The sequence below is a fragment of the Sander lucioperca genome, chromosome 11 (assembly GCF_008315115.2).
Source record: "Sander lucioperca isolate FBNREF2018 chromosome 11, SLUC_FBN_1.2, whole genome shotgun sequence".
Lineage (NCBI taxonomy): Eukaryota > Metazoa > Chordata > Actinopteri > Perciformes > Percidae > Sander > Sander lucioperca.
This window is the reverse complement of record NC_050183.1, coordinates 19,905,496-19,920,869: the sequence shown is the minus strand read 5'-3', so window position 1 is coordinate 19,920,869 and position 15,374 is coordinate 19,905,496. Positions and strand designations below refer to the sequence as shown.

Sequence of the window (15,374 nt, the reverse complement as noted above, 5' to 3'; positions counted from 1 at the left end):
ATTTTCTTTATCACTTAGGCTTGTAAGATAATGCAAGTGTTTGTAGTGAAAAGTAACACAAAGTACACATACTGTATTTAAGTACAGTAGGCCTTTTTCACAGCAGCCATTCTGACTTGGCATGGTAAGAAAAGCACTGGTGTTACTAATAACATTAATGATGGCTCCGTTCTGTTCAAGTGTCCCTGAAAGCCACGACAGTGTGAAAGTGAGTCAGCAGGTACCATATCAAGACCCTGAAACTGAGGCAGCTTAATAAAAATCCAGCCACCATATTTTTTTTTACACTTTTGCTTTTTCAATTGTGATACGTCAAAATGTCTTCTGTGAAAAAGGCCTATTTTAAGGTTACTTGTTGAATATTCTACTTTATACTTTTACTTCACTATATTTTAGAGGCACTGTAAATGTTTCAGTAGTATTAAAATAATGTTTCACTTTTTTTGTTCTTCTAAAAGTAATTTTAAGTCACACTGGCATGCCTAGAATCAGTGCTTAATTTGTAAAGTGGGAGGTCCCGGAGCGCAGAGGGGGGTTGGATCCGGCGACTCAAAACAGGGCTTGGAGGTAACGGAACCAAAACAAAAATTACACCTGCCTACGTAGCTTCTCTGACTCTGACTAAAAAAGCCTAAACAACGCTGTGTGTACATCAGGGCAATGTTTATTTTTATTTCAGAACGTGCACTGCATCGGTGCGAAATGTAAAAAAAATTAAAAATACAGTGCAACGATCGTTTTCAAAAGCAGCAACTATCCATCGGACAATTAAAACAAAAAACCCACCGTGGTCTCCACATTCTTGATCGGCAGAAACAATTTTTGCTTGTTTGGGATCCGACTGGCCAGCGTATTTGAAAAAGTTAAGCAAACTTTGTTGTCTTTTTGACATTTTTATCCTCAACCAGCACAAGCGCTTGTGTCACTTGAAGTGCAGCGCTGTGCTGTTGAAGTGCCGATCCTCTCCCTCCGTCCCTCTCCCCCCTCTGTCTCCCCTCCCTCCGTCCCTCTCCCCCCTCTGTCTCCTCTCCCCCCTCTGTCTTACCCTGAAAATTCACCTCAAAACGCATTGAAAATGCAAACACAAGACTTTTGTGGAACTCCCATGGGGAATCAAGACTAACAAGACAGATAACAACATTGAACACTACACAAACAGTAGTTTATTTTTTTCATTTAGGCGACTAATTTTTCATAGTGACACAGGAGGTGCCGGATCCAATAAAAAAGGTTCCGGATCCAACGTCGGAGGTGCTGGAACATGTTCCGGCGTGTTCCGGCTCAAATTAAGCCCTGCCTAGAATTGTACTATCTCTGCTTGTGATTGTCATTATGTTCCTATAGTTTCAGTCCTGCTGTAGTGTAGACCATGTAATACTGATAGCTCGCTGTATCTTATTCTTTGCTAAGTTATTAGTACCCGTGTTGATCCTTTGTGCAACAGCTGGTTCACTGCTGCATGAATCTGTGTTGCCGACCACACTGATATCGTAGCTCTCCCCGCAGGTCAGCTGGTTGAAGGTACAGTTGGAGCTGCTGGAGTTGCAGGTGGTGGTCATTCCTCTGCTGTCCACCGCTGATAACACTTGGGTCTGGTCTGGCCCCGAGTTACCCCAGGTCACTGATGCCATGTTAGTGCTGCACTGCAGATTCACCAACACCCCATCTGGCTTACATGGGGCTGAGGGTAAAGAGGTGGATGAATAAGAGAGGTAGGGTGTAAGATTTGGTAATTCATGATAGGAAAGGAGTTTTACATTAAGAGTCTTGATCTTTTGCTACCTGACTGTATCTTGTAGTCGGAGCCCTTGATGGTGCCACAGTTGGCTGATGATGTAGTGACGACAACACTGTAGGTGAGGCCACATTTTAGGTTCTGAATGCTGCAGTTTGTGTTAGGGGAGTCACAGGTATTACGGGTGCCGTCACTGCCGATGGCCATTGCAGTATAAAAACCGGCATTGCTAGCGTTCGCCCTCCACTGCACCGCAAAGGAGTTGACATTGCAGTCCAGCGTTGCTACTACACTGTCAGGCAGACACGGAGCTGTGGGAAGGGGTAAGAGGGGGAGGGGATTCATTGAATCATTCATTCTAATGATTTTGAGCTTCAACACATTGAAAGTGCAAACCCAGACATCTACAGGTGTCATTTACCTGAGTCAAACATTAAGGATGCTCCTGTGCTGCTGTTGCATGTCGCACTGGAAGCAACCACAACCGCTGTGTAATGACTTCCACAATCTAGCTTCACTGAGCAGGTTGTTGTGTTGGATGAACAGGAAACTACATTGCCGTTGGTACCATTCACTGTAGCTGTGTAGGAGATTGCATAGCTACTCGGCGCCCACGTCAGCATCACCATGTTGGTGCCACATTCGGCTCTGGCGGTCAGGTTGGTCGGAGGACACGGAGCTGGCAGTAGAGACATTTAAGAACAAATCATTCTGTGTTCCTCAGAGAAATAAACCAAATCAACTGCATTTACAGACCAAGCTGAGAGTGATAACTATATAGAAACCTTTAGCTATTTTAGCTTTTGTTAGCTTAGAGAAATTTACTTTTTCTTACTGGAACAGCTGTGCATTATTGTAAGTGAGCAACCAAGTTACTCAGATATTAACCTGTTTCAGTTTGTATAGCCTTGCTGAAGACGCTGGTGCACTCATTGTCCTTGGCAGCGACTGTCAGTGTATGCAACTTTCCACACCACAGCCCGGTAAACAGATAGGACGTCTGGTTTGTGGAGAAGTTGGCACTGGCTCCGCCATTTTTTTCAGACTGGACGATGTAGGCAACACCACTTTTCGGACTCGGATCCCAGCTTACTGTGATGTCATTGTTCCTGCAAGTTGTCACTCCAGTCAGCCCGGTCGGTGGGCAGATGACTGAGAACAAGAGACAGACGAAGAGAGAGAAATTATAACCAATGTGATAATAGTTCACATGATTGTGACACTTACGAGATAAGAATTGTAATTGTCTAATACTTATGAATATTAATATGTAGAAGAAAAATCTATAAACAGATTAATTATATTAACACATTGATTAAAGTCTATGTTGCATTAGAATTTATTAAATTAAATCAATGTTTTTTTTCTATAACCTTAAGAGTTAACAATTAGATTTTTTTTTGACAATAAAGATGAAAACAAATATCAAATTATAAGTAAAGCCTAAAAAGAGAATTATTGTTTTTATTTTTTAACTCGGTTTATATGCAGATATAACGCAAATTATAGGACTTTAAGAAATAGATTTACATTTTGGGAAATACACGTATTTGTTTTCTTGTGGAGCAGACTGATCTCATGAAGTGGCGTATGTATGACACGCCAATTCGTATGCCATTATTGGCGTGTTATCAAGACGCATACTCGCTAGCCATCAAACTATTCCTTTAATATCCACGTATACATTCTCTGACCTGACTGGAAAGTAAAAGGCAGGCTGGGCTTGCTGGTGCAGCCCCTCTCTATGGTAACCACGGTGACGTCGGCCGTCATGCCACAGGGGAGGTCTGTGAGGGAGCAGCTTGTTCCGTTGGAGGTGCAGGTGCTGTTGCGTCCATACATTGCAGAAGATACTGCTGTGGCCATGTAGAGATCTGCTTGTAGGGCAGGGGTCCAGGTAACAAGGCCCGAGTTACTGACACACTGCAGGGACACATTTGTATTGGTTGGAGGGCAGGGACCTGAAAGAAAGAGGAGAAGTGAAGAGGGAAGTTAAAGTGGAGTGAGCATATGAAATAATAAATAGTAAAAATAAATACTAATAAATATAAGACAACTATGATAACTGTGGCATGTAGCAAATATACTTGAGTCGTCGGCCAGTATTTAATATAATAATTGTCAAAATCACCAAGACACAGCATCTGTCAGTGGTGGTTATTAGATCGTTTACTTCAGTAAAATAAGCAATACCACAGTGTAGACATACAATAAAGGTAAATGTACAAAAGTATTTGCATCACAATAAACAGTACTTAAAATACCAATTATGTAGAATGGCCCATTTCAGAATCATATATATTATATTATTGTATTATAATTATTGATGCATTAATGTGTACATCACTTTAATGTTGCAGCTGGTAAAGGTGGAGCTAATTTGAATAACCTTATATACTGCGGGGTAGCTTGTTAATTTCCGCAGAGCAAGGTCTTACTTTAACTTAGTAATAAAACATCAATTTGTTGATTATATTTTGTGATATTACTTTGAATCTGCAAAGTAACTAAAAGCATTTAGCTAATTTAGAGGAAGGAAAAAAGTAAAATATTAAGGTCTAAGTTGTAGCCTACTGAAGTACAGTACTTGATTAAATATCCACCACTGGCATCTGGTGGCATCTGGAGGAACTGCACCAACATTTAGTATGAATGATCAATCCAGCAAAAAACAAGGGAGCACAAGGGTTCCCATTTGTATATCTTTTACCTTAATATGATAATATTATTAAAACATGTATAACATATTTAATATTTAATAATAATTTGTATTTTGTAACTGGATGCTCATATCACTAGTTATGGCCAAATTAAGCTTTGTGAAGCATTTTCTTTATTTTCTGAGCCTACTAGATAGCGCGCTCGGTTTGAAGAAAAACACTCAAGGAATCGCAGCTCAGTGTGCTTTCAACCCTTTGTTTAAAAAAAGCGACATCAAACCACCGTATGCGTCAGTCTGGCTTAACGACCTGATGCTATTCCTGAAATTAGAAAAAAAAAAAAAAAGTATTTCTCTAGAGGATCAACTGATACATTCCATAAGATATGGGAGCCGTTGTTGTTGTACTTTGAAAGGCTTAACACTCTCCCCCCAGATAATATAAGCAGGGTTCAAAATTACCACCATCTACTAGCCAAATGCTGGTAAAATATGCAAGTGGCTGGTAGATTTGCTTCACTTACCAGCCAAAGAAACAATGGTAATCTATTGAATGGCTGGTAAAATTTGAACATTCACTTGCCATTTGGCTGGTGGACGAAAAAGTTAATTTTGAACCCTAACAGGTCTGCCCAATACACACAGTTGCGTTGTCTGATGCCTGATGTGAGCTTTACACGAAGTGGGAACTGCTCCCTCTGTCAACCCCCCCCCCCCCTCTTTCTTTTTTTTTTTCTTTTCCTCTCGCTTTTGTTTTGTTGGTAATGGCAGTATGTGGGTGGTGTGGGTGGGATGGGAAAAGAAAGAAAACAGAAATCAAGACACTGTAACCAAATGATTAGATCTGTATTGTTTTACCTTTCTTAAATAAAAACATGGTTTAAAAAAAAAAAAAAAAAGCTCCATCTAGTGGGCTCAGAATATAAAGAAAATGCTTCCCGAAGCTTCATTTGGCCATCACTACATATCACATCAAAAGCATGTCAAAGTGCTTTTTCCCACCTCACCTGCAATGTAATTATATGGATAGCTGTCAAAGCCCTTGCAGTAGTCAGAGAAGGGGCTGACAGTGATTACGTAGGTCTGGGCGCAGTGCATGTTGGGTATTTGACAACTTGTGTTGTTTGTGGTGCACTCTTTGGTATCACCGTCTCTGCCGCGTGCCATCACTTTGTAGTAAACAGCACCGGAGCAATTTTGCCAGCTCACCGCCGCCGTGTTGTTCTCGCACACCAGGGAGGCACTAACATTGTTGGGAGCACAGGGGCCTGATGGGAACCAAGAGAGAAACACCATTAAGAAGATACAACTTCACTGCTTCAGAATAGAGTGGTGTGGAGAGTAAACCCCCAGAACCTCTGGTTACCAAACCTTTTAGGTCATACACACACACACACACACACACACACACACACACACACACACACACACACACACACACACACCCCTGTAGATGTCCCAACACCCAATCCTCGTTCTCTTACCTGTCTGTATTTGTGTTACACCTGGCACGCTGCTGTTGCAATTGTCAGCCACAGCTATCACATTCACGTTGTACAAGCGACCACAGAGCAGTGAGGACAGGGGGCAGCCGGTCTGGCTGGTGCTGCAGGAGACCATGTTGTCCCCAGAATAGACGTAGGCGTAGAAACTCTTTCTTCCCAAAGTCTCGTCCCAGCTCAGGATGGCGATGCCAGTTTCACAGGAGTATGTATACTCCACGTTTGCAGGGGTACAGGGCGCTGGGTGAGAGAGGAGAACAATCAGTACCTGAAGACATCATTACTTGAATACCTCCTAAATACTTCATGCAACATCAAGAATTATAGTGCACCCCAAAAAAAGATATATAAGAGCCACAGTGCTGCTCTAAAAATAGGAACTTGTTTTGGTGTAACGTGTATGTTAAAAAGTTGTTTTAGTCATGCAACAGAACTCAGATTGGACACATAGTCTAGCTAGCTGTCTGGATTTACCCTGCAGAGATCTTAGGACCAATTAACCATAGTCCTCATAAATCGACCAGAGTTTAAAATTCCAACACAAAGAAATCTTTGGGATTTCCGGCAGCAACAGAGCAATCCCGGAAGTGGAACGTCATGGATATAGACTACCTTAACACAAATGACAACATACCTGTGACAATCTGAAAAGTAGAGCTGGGTTTGCTCAAACACTGGCGTCCTCGTGCAACAGCCTGGACGGTGTAGGTGTTTCCACACTGCAGTTTATCCAGGACACAGCTGCTGTTGGTGGAGGAGCTACAGGATGTTGATTGTCCCTGGTTGGAGGTTGCATTGACCATGACGCTAATGGCATCCTCGTCCTTAACCCAGGTGACCACGGCACGGTTGGAGACACAGTCCAGGGAGTAGTTCTGGATCAGTGGAGTGCAGGGGGCTGAGCAGGGGATTGTCATACATAACAAATTTGTTTTTAAGAGGAATCTTTTGGGTGAGATACAGTGTACAAAACATCTTCTCCTTACACACAGGTGTATTCTTTAGAACTCTTAAGAGTTACAGGTTGTTCATCGTTTGTTTTACAACTTTATTTTAGCAATCTTTTACTTTTCAAATATCTACGTTTTCACCATTGAAATATCTGTAATTTCCCTTTTTTTCTGTCCACTTATAAAATTAATCCTTATTTTCAAGAGGCTTCAGAATTAAAAAGGGGAAGCTTCTGCGGTTGATTGGTTCATTGAAGACATGTCCTTGGTATTTATTTACTTTTGTGAATTTGTGGGGATGTTTTGCAATTCAGTAATTGTTGACTCCTTATGTTTAGGCTTGACTACTTTTAGGCCAACATTTCAGCATGTTTCCACCAAAAATTCATTCCTGGCAGTAAGGAGAAGGCATTGTAACACCATTTTGACCACTTTAAAGGAATATTTTGAATTATGAAAAAACCCAAGTAATTCGAAAAAGAAATTTATGAGAGTGATGAAGGTTGCATGGGGGGAGGGGTACTACATTTTCCAAGTAATATTAAACAACTAAGGCTCCTCACTTCTATTTCTTTACCTGTTGTTATGTTGGTTTTGGCGAGTACGGAGCTGTTGCAGTTCCCGTCCCCTGCCAGTACAGTCACAGTGTAGTCCTCCCCACACTGCAGCTGGGTCAGCTCACAGGAAGTGCCATTGGAATAACAGGACTTGACGAGTCCGCTGGCCTCAGCGAGGACTGTGTAATAATTTGATCCAGCGCTGGCCCCCCAAGTCACCGTCACCACACCGGAGAGGCAGTTCAGGGCAGCAGTCACATTTGTAGGGTCACAGGGTGCTAAAGAAGGGAGGGAAAGATGAGCATTATACCTGCAATTATATTAAGGATTATTTACTATACTCATGGAATTCAACTGTTATATATTTTAACAGTGCTGGTCTGACTGCAGCATCAGCTTTACTATGTCAGCTGTACTTAGACTCAGCTGTGCTTTGAGCTGAATGCTAACAATGTACAGCAGCAAGTACATTACATATTTTGCTGTAAATGCCTCTAGAAACTCAAACATCCTAAGTCGTCCAAGAAAAAAAGAGGTCCTACAGTAATAGCTTCCACACTGTGAATAATAATAAATATTAGGCTCAGATTTCTTTGTTACTAAAAGTGTGCATTTACCGGTTCTCGCTGAGATCATGGTACTCTTAGAGCTGTTACACTGGTCGTTTTGGGCCACCACACTCAACATGTATGTCTGAGCGCACTGCAGATTAGGGAAGAGGCAACTCTTGGCAGTTGTAGTGCAGGAAGAAGAGAAACCTCCCACTCTGTGCAATGTAGAAATGTAGGATACCGCGCCGGCAGCTGCATCCCAGGACGCCTGTAACGTGTTAGTGGAGCAGTTCACAACACCTTGGACGTTCACAGGAACACATGGAACTAAGAGAGAAATGATGGTGGCATAAAGGCACAAGAGGAGGAAGGAGAGAACCAAATTACTATCATGAGATCACGTCCTTCAGTTTGCTGGATTTTCTGTTTGGTCAACCGACAAACTTACCAGAATTAACCATTTTCGGCACACTAGTTTGTCCTTCGCATGTGCTGCTGATGGCTTTGATCGTCACATTGTACTGCTGACCACACTGTAAATTAGGCATCGTACAACTTGAATCCTTTGTCATGCAGCGAAGTGTAGTGCCGTCTCCAGCCAGGGCGGTGGCGCTGTAGTTTAATGGCATGGATCCAGGCGCCCAGCTGATGGTCAGTATGTTGGTGCTACAGTTCAGGGTGTTGAGCACACTCTCCACAGCACATGGGGCTGATAGGAGGCAAAGAGCGGGACTCAGTGGTAGTTTGATTACAAATGTAAAAGAATAATTGTCGTAGTTGCTAAACTCCATTCATAAATTTTGTTTTTTGGCTACTTACAGAAGTACACTCCTAGATGTACGGTGCTGAAATCTTATTGACACCTTAGTTATGCACTTATCTAAGATAAATAAAGTAGTTGCACTACACTACTGTATGCTCACATAACAATACTGTTTCCAGGTTAGACGATTAGCTATATTTGGAGAGTGGCTTCTCTTGTCTCGTTCAGTTTTCTAACAGCACAGGAAACACTGGTGGATAAAGACCTACAGTAGTTGGTAAAACAATATGACAACAAAGCCCATTTAGTAGCTGTTCTGGAGCTTTCAGTTGTATTGTACAATCTTCCTCAGTAAAAAGACTTTGCCAATCTGTCAAGGAGCTCCAGACCAGAACAGCTACTCAGTGGATTTTTTGGTGATATTGCTTTGTCAACTAATGTTTTTTGGCTGGATTTTCTGGCTCAGGAGGTGGAGCGGGTCGTCCTTTAACCACAAGGTTGACGGTTTGATCCCCAGCTCCTCCTGTCCATATGTAAGTGTCCTTGAGCAAGACACTGAACCCCTAGTTGCTCCTGATGGCAGTCCAGCACCATTGGTGTATGACTGTGTGTGTGAATGGGTGAATGAGAGGGAAATTGTTAAGCGCTTTGTCCGCTAAGTTAGAAAAGCGCTATATAAATGCAGACCATTTACCATCCAGAAATTGAGAATAAATACATGATAAGCAAGGGAGATAAAGAGAGGTAATGTTAGGGTTAGAGACAACAGTGAAAATAAGATGTTAAGGATTAGTAAGAAAGGGTTTAGGAAGACGCGACTCTCACTCACCAGATGTATAGTTGACCGACATGCTGTCAGGACTTTGACAGTCGCCATCTGAGGCTGACACAGTGAAGGTGTATTTCTTGCCACATAGCAGATTATTCAATTTGCAACCAAGGTTCATTCCTGCGTCACAGGTCACAGTGTGTCCGTCTGCACTCACTGCCTTGCCAGTGTAGGACACTGCATTGGGGCTGCTGCTCCAGGTTAACATGGCAGAGTTATTGGCACAGTTCACAGAGACGTTGAGCTGAGAGGGAGGGCAGGGCACTGCAGAGGAAGGGCACAGAACATATGGATGGTATGAGTTGTGAGCTGTTAAAAGGATATACCGTACATTTCAGAGATTGATTCCTTCTCGTCTCTACCTGTCCGTAGTGTCTCCGCAGAGCTCTGATTGCTGGTGCAGGTGTCGTCCATGGCAGTCACCCCAACACTGTAAACCTGGCTGCACTTGAGACCCTCAAACATGCATGAAGTATTATTTGAAGAGCACAGCAAGCGTTGGCTGTCTTTATCCATTGCAGCTGCTTGGTAGTGTAGGGCGCCCTGGCTTGCATTCCAAGTCACTCGCACAAAACTCTGGCTACAGTTTTTAGTCACCATCACATTAGTGGGCACACATGGTGCTGAGGAAGAGAACACCTCAGATCAGCTCAGCTACATTGTAGGGAATAGGTTTCAAATTAAGAGTACTAGAAAGTTGCTTTTTCTCTATACTAAGTCACATTCATATCAGGTCAGACTTACCTAATACATAATTTACAAGTTTTTTTATGATTGATTTCACACACCTCATGTAAGTTTAAATACTAAACAAAAGCAACATAACACATTTGTGACAGTGCTCTCTTACTTTCCCTGATAGATAACACTGTGGGTCGACTGACACAGGTACTGTTGAAAGACATCACTTTCAGTGTGTAATCGAGTCCACACTTCAGTGTGGTGATCGTCAGCCCAGGCATCGTGGTGGTGTAGGACATGTTCCAGTTGCCGTTCGAGACCACAACTATGTAGCCTTCTGCGTTACTCGTCGCATTCCAGCTGAGAGTCAGTACTTGTGACTGGCAGTCTAATTTGGCGTTCACGTTGGGCCCACAAGGAACTGGACAGAGAGAAGAGAGAAAGGTGAAGTATGTTCCACTCAGACCTACAGTATACATGCAGGTTGATCTAGACACTGTTTATGAAAAAGGGGAAATCAGAGATTTGAAAGTTTAGATGCTAATGTGCAGGCAGTTGAGACCAAGACTACATGCCAGTCTGAAATGCACATTACACACCAGAAAACAAATGTAGGATGGAGAAAAAATGACAGCTTTTTAAGTACCTTTTGCTATAATAATACAGAGGTACTTTTACCATTTGAATGCAGGATGACTTGTAATAGAGTGTTTTATATATTCCTCCACCATTGCAACCAAAACCATTGAATTTGTGGGCATGGGGGAGGGCTGTTGCCTTGTCCAAGCAGCTATATTCTATTTCTGCTATTTATAGCCTCTAAAAGTTTTTCAAAGATTTACTGAGGAGATCAGAGATATAGAGAAATGCAGGGAAATACGAATCGCTTGTTCCTACCAGACTTCATGTATATGGACTCAGAGAGCATGCTGGGGCACATGCCATCGTGGTAGCGGACAGTGACAGTGTAGAGCTGGTCACATTTCAAGTTGGGTACCCTGCAGCTGGTATTAGCGGAGCTGCAGCTGAGAAGTCCTTGATTTTCATCCACGATGGTGGCGGTGTAGGAGTTAATTTTGGGCTCGCCACGCCACGAAATTAGAGCTTCATTGGTTGCACAGTTCAGGGAGGCAGTAACGTGATGCGGTGGGCAAGCAGCTGGAATGAGTCACAAATTTATGTAAATAACAGCAATATATCCTTCTGAGATTTACAGATTTGAACATTTGCTTTCCAGAAATGTGGTCTTGCCATTTAATATATTACAGATCATAGATACATAGAAATTTGTTCAGTTCTTCCAGTTAGTTATTGACCTTTAAACTTTAATATTGACTCCTTCAGATAAAATATGCATGTCCCTCCTTTCCCAGTTTTCTTAATTTCAAAGGACACCCAAGCAGCTATCAGTACAATGACCCAGAAAAAGAAAATTGAGCAGCCTCACAGTACCTGTCTCTATGGCGACCATCTCACTGTTAGAGCTGTTGCACACAAAGTTGGAGGCAATGACGTACGCTGTGTAGTTGGTGCTGCACTTCAAGCCCTTGATCTTACACGTCAAATCCATGGCGTTGCAGCTGTGAATGACACCATCACTGTCCATTGCCATGGCGACGTAGAAAATTGCACCGCCGGACATTAACCAGGTCATTGTGATGGAGTCACCTCCACATTCCTTCACTGCTGATACGTTCTGGGGAACGCATGGGACTAGAGGAGAAGGGACAAATCAAACATGAGAATAAATTCTACCTTTAAACCTTTTCACAGCTGCACATGGTCAGAGTTGAGTTTGCCAGTCCATCCCGACTCACAATCATACGTGATTGATGGCTTACACTTTGTCTCTGTTAAGTAATTAAACTACTGAAACAAAAGATTATTTTCATCATTGATGTATTTGCCGATCATATTATCGATTATTGGATTACTGGTTTGGTCTGTAAAACAACAACAAATCATATTTTCCAGACCCCAAAGTGAGGTCTTCAAGGTTTATCGGACCAACGGTACAAAACCCAAATATATTCAATGTATAACCTAAAAAATGCATTTCCTGCAGTAAATGCATATGAATGCTGACAGCTGAAGTTGCAAAGCATTGCTGAAAATAGGGAAAACTCATGGCACTGCACTGTACTGCTGAAAAACCTGGAAACTGAATTATAAAACTGGCAGTTTGAAGCTGAATTGCAAAACCTAAAGAAACTAAGAGCTGAAATACATTGCTAGAAAAGCTGGAAGCTCAACAGTAATACTGTCCAAAGACCATCTGGGGTATTTAATTCAGCCAACACCAGACCCACCACTGTACCTGCTTAGTGCATTACCTAAAGAAGCTACACATACTGTAATGCCTCCCACCACAGCTTTTGCCGGGGCGGAGACATAAAAACATACAGTATGGTCATCTTATCATAAAGGACACATTGTTACAGATTGAACTATCCAACAGTAAATATAGTAAAAATTACCTCTACATTATAACAATGTTGCTTACACATTAATGTATCAGCAATAACAATCTAATCTATCACCACTAACAGCTTCTCCTCACTTGTCTCAGCCACAGGCCCCAGCATCCTCGGACTGGCACATTTGTCGTCAAAAGCTGTGATGTAGATGCTCAAGACCTCTCCACACTGGACGCCCTCTATTGCGCAGCTGTTGGACATTGAGCTGCAGTTGTAGTAGCTGTTGTTTCCCGTGTTGCCGAAGGCCTCCACAGTATAACGTAGAGCACCCTCAGCGAGGTCCCACTTGCTGAGCAGAACATCTGAGTTGCAGTCGGCTGAGGTTTGCATATTCTGGGGAATACAAGGTGCTGGAGACAGTAAAAGTGATTTTGATTAATCTTTAGTTGTTTTTTTTTGCCAATTTATAAAAGACAATAACTCAAAATTGCCACCTAAAAAAAGAGCGAAACATTTTTTTGTCGTTTTGAAAGTTTTAGAGAATCCATCAGAGGGCGCTCACATGAGAATGAACTGTCACAGAGCTCAGTTCAGCTACTCACTAATGTTTTAAATTGTGTTGTGCAAAACTCTCAAGAACTATAAATTATGGAAATTGATTTGCTATATAACCAGGGTTCAAAATTAACGTTTTTCATTCACCAGCCAAATGTTCATTAGATGTCCATTGTTTTTTTGGCTTGTGAGTGAAGACAATCTACCAGCCACTTGCATATTTTAGCAGCGTTTGGCTGGTGGATGGTGCTCATTTTGAACCCTGATTGTAACCCTTTGTCAAATGGTTGCACAATTTAAAAGAAAAAGAGTGATTTTACGTTTTATTTTAATACTTTTTTGGGAGTTGAGGAGATAAAATTATCAAATTATTTTTCTTGATAAAGCAAATTAAGAAAAAGATACATAAAGTTATGTTTTGTTATACAAACTTGTATGTGTATGTGTGTATCTACTGCTGTAGAGATAATGTAGTCATACCGGTGCGCATGTCAACAGTAGAGCTAATCTGGCTTCTGCACTGCCCTGCCATGGAGTAGACTGTGAAGTAATAGTGTCGTCCACACACTGGTTGTGTGAAATAGCAGGAGTTTTCTTCAGTCAGACACTCCTGGACCACTCCCTACAGAGAAATCACAAAGTATTCCCTATGTAATTAAATTACAGACAGGTATTATTCAATGTTTTGGGACATATGCTCATTTGCTTTCTTGCCAACAGTTTGATGAGAAGATTGATACCACTCTCACATGTGCATGCTAAATATGAAGCTACAGCTAGCAGCTGGTTAGCTTAGTTTAGGATTTTTAACGTCAGGACAGAGCCTGGCTATGTTCCCCAGTTTCCAGTATTTATGCTAAGCTAAGCTAACTGGCTGCTGGCTGTAGCTTCAAATGTAACATACGAACATGAGAGTGGTATCAATCATCTCATCTAACTTTTAGTAAGAAAGCGTAATAAGCGTATTTCCCAAAATGTCAAACTTTTGTTTTTAATTCAGGACAAAACTGAATTACATATCAATTCATTTTACCTAAATAAATTGTTGCTGCAAACATTTTTAATCCAGAATACGGTACTGTACCTGGGAGTCCACTGCCTGGGCTATGTAGTAGTTTGTATTGTTTGTGCGGTCCCAGGAAAAGACGATAACGTCGCTGGAACAATCTCCCAACAACTCCAGGTTCTTGGGAGGACAGGGTACTTAAAGGAAATGGATATTCATACAATTATTTTAACTGTGAAAAACAGTTTTCTAAATGTCATCTTACATATATGTCAGACAGACAGACAGAGATAACATAATGATAAAGGACAAGACAGGTAAAAAAAAAAAAAAAAAAGGAAATGGGGTTAAATAACAACATCAAAGGCAAGTGTCTCAAATCCCATCTCAGGTTAAAACGCCCTGATACTGAAGATAACGCTCCAGTGTTGCTTTTCACTGTATGAGGTTTCAGGTTTACCACAAACACAGGCTCATTCTTAGCAGCCTCAACACAACACAATGTGATATAGACAGTGGAGCTCAATGAGAGACCCAGTTTTCTAAGGAGCCACCTATGATGCACTCAAATAAACGTGTGAATTTTTGTAAACAGCTATTCCCAAATGATATGACCTCAGTAATCATTATTATAAGGTTAACAAAAAAAAACTCATAGGTTTAAGGTGTATTATTGTAAACAACTGTGAAAGAACCAACTGATCTTTATAACATCTTAAACCTGAGCAATATATGTAATATTTTTCTTAAAACTTTCCAATGTAATCTTGATGTAATCTCCTATCAGTTGTCAGGTGGGGTGTCACAGAATTATCAGAATAAGAGCTGTAGTGTTACAAAACAAAATCAATCAATCGCTGTTACCTTTTTATTGTGCCTTTAGGCTTTTCCAAGCAGGTTTTATGTTACTGGATTGAGTTATTTAATGGTTTCCCTTGAGTATTAAATGGCTTGACATGAAGCCTAACAATAACTTGTCATAAAATCATATTCAGCATCATCTAAGTTACAACAGCTTAGCGGTGCACAATGTGGACCCAGGGGTGGGGTTGGACAGAAAATCTCGAACGGGCTCTGTAACAGAAAAGAGTGATATGTGAGATGAAAGGATTAACTGCCTGCCACAAAGTAGGTGGCTGGGTGGCGCAGTAAAAATGGTCGTCAGCCAT

At 41.6% G+C, this 15,374-nt stretch overlaps 1 long non-coding RNA gene across 1 annotated transcript; it reads left to right on the top strand.

The window, feature by feature from the left end:
* Nucleotides 1-1,509: 1,509 nt before the first annotated feature.
* Nucleotides 1,510-13,908, top strand: LOC116038228. The gene is made up of 4 exons (XR_004102058.1): nt 1,510-1,712; nt 10,409-10,671; nt 11,601-12,073; nt 12,777-13,908. It is a non-coding gene; the product is annotated as an uncharacterized LOC116038228 (long non-coding RNA).
* Nucleotides 13,909-15,374: the final 1,466 nt, after the last annotated feature.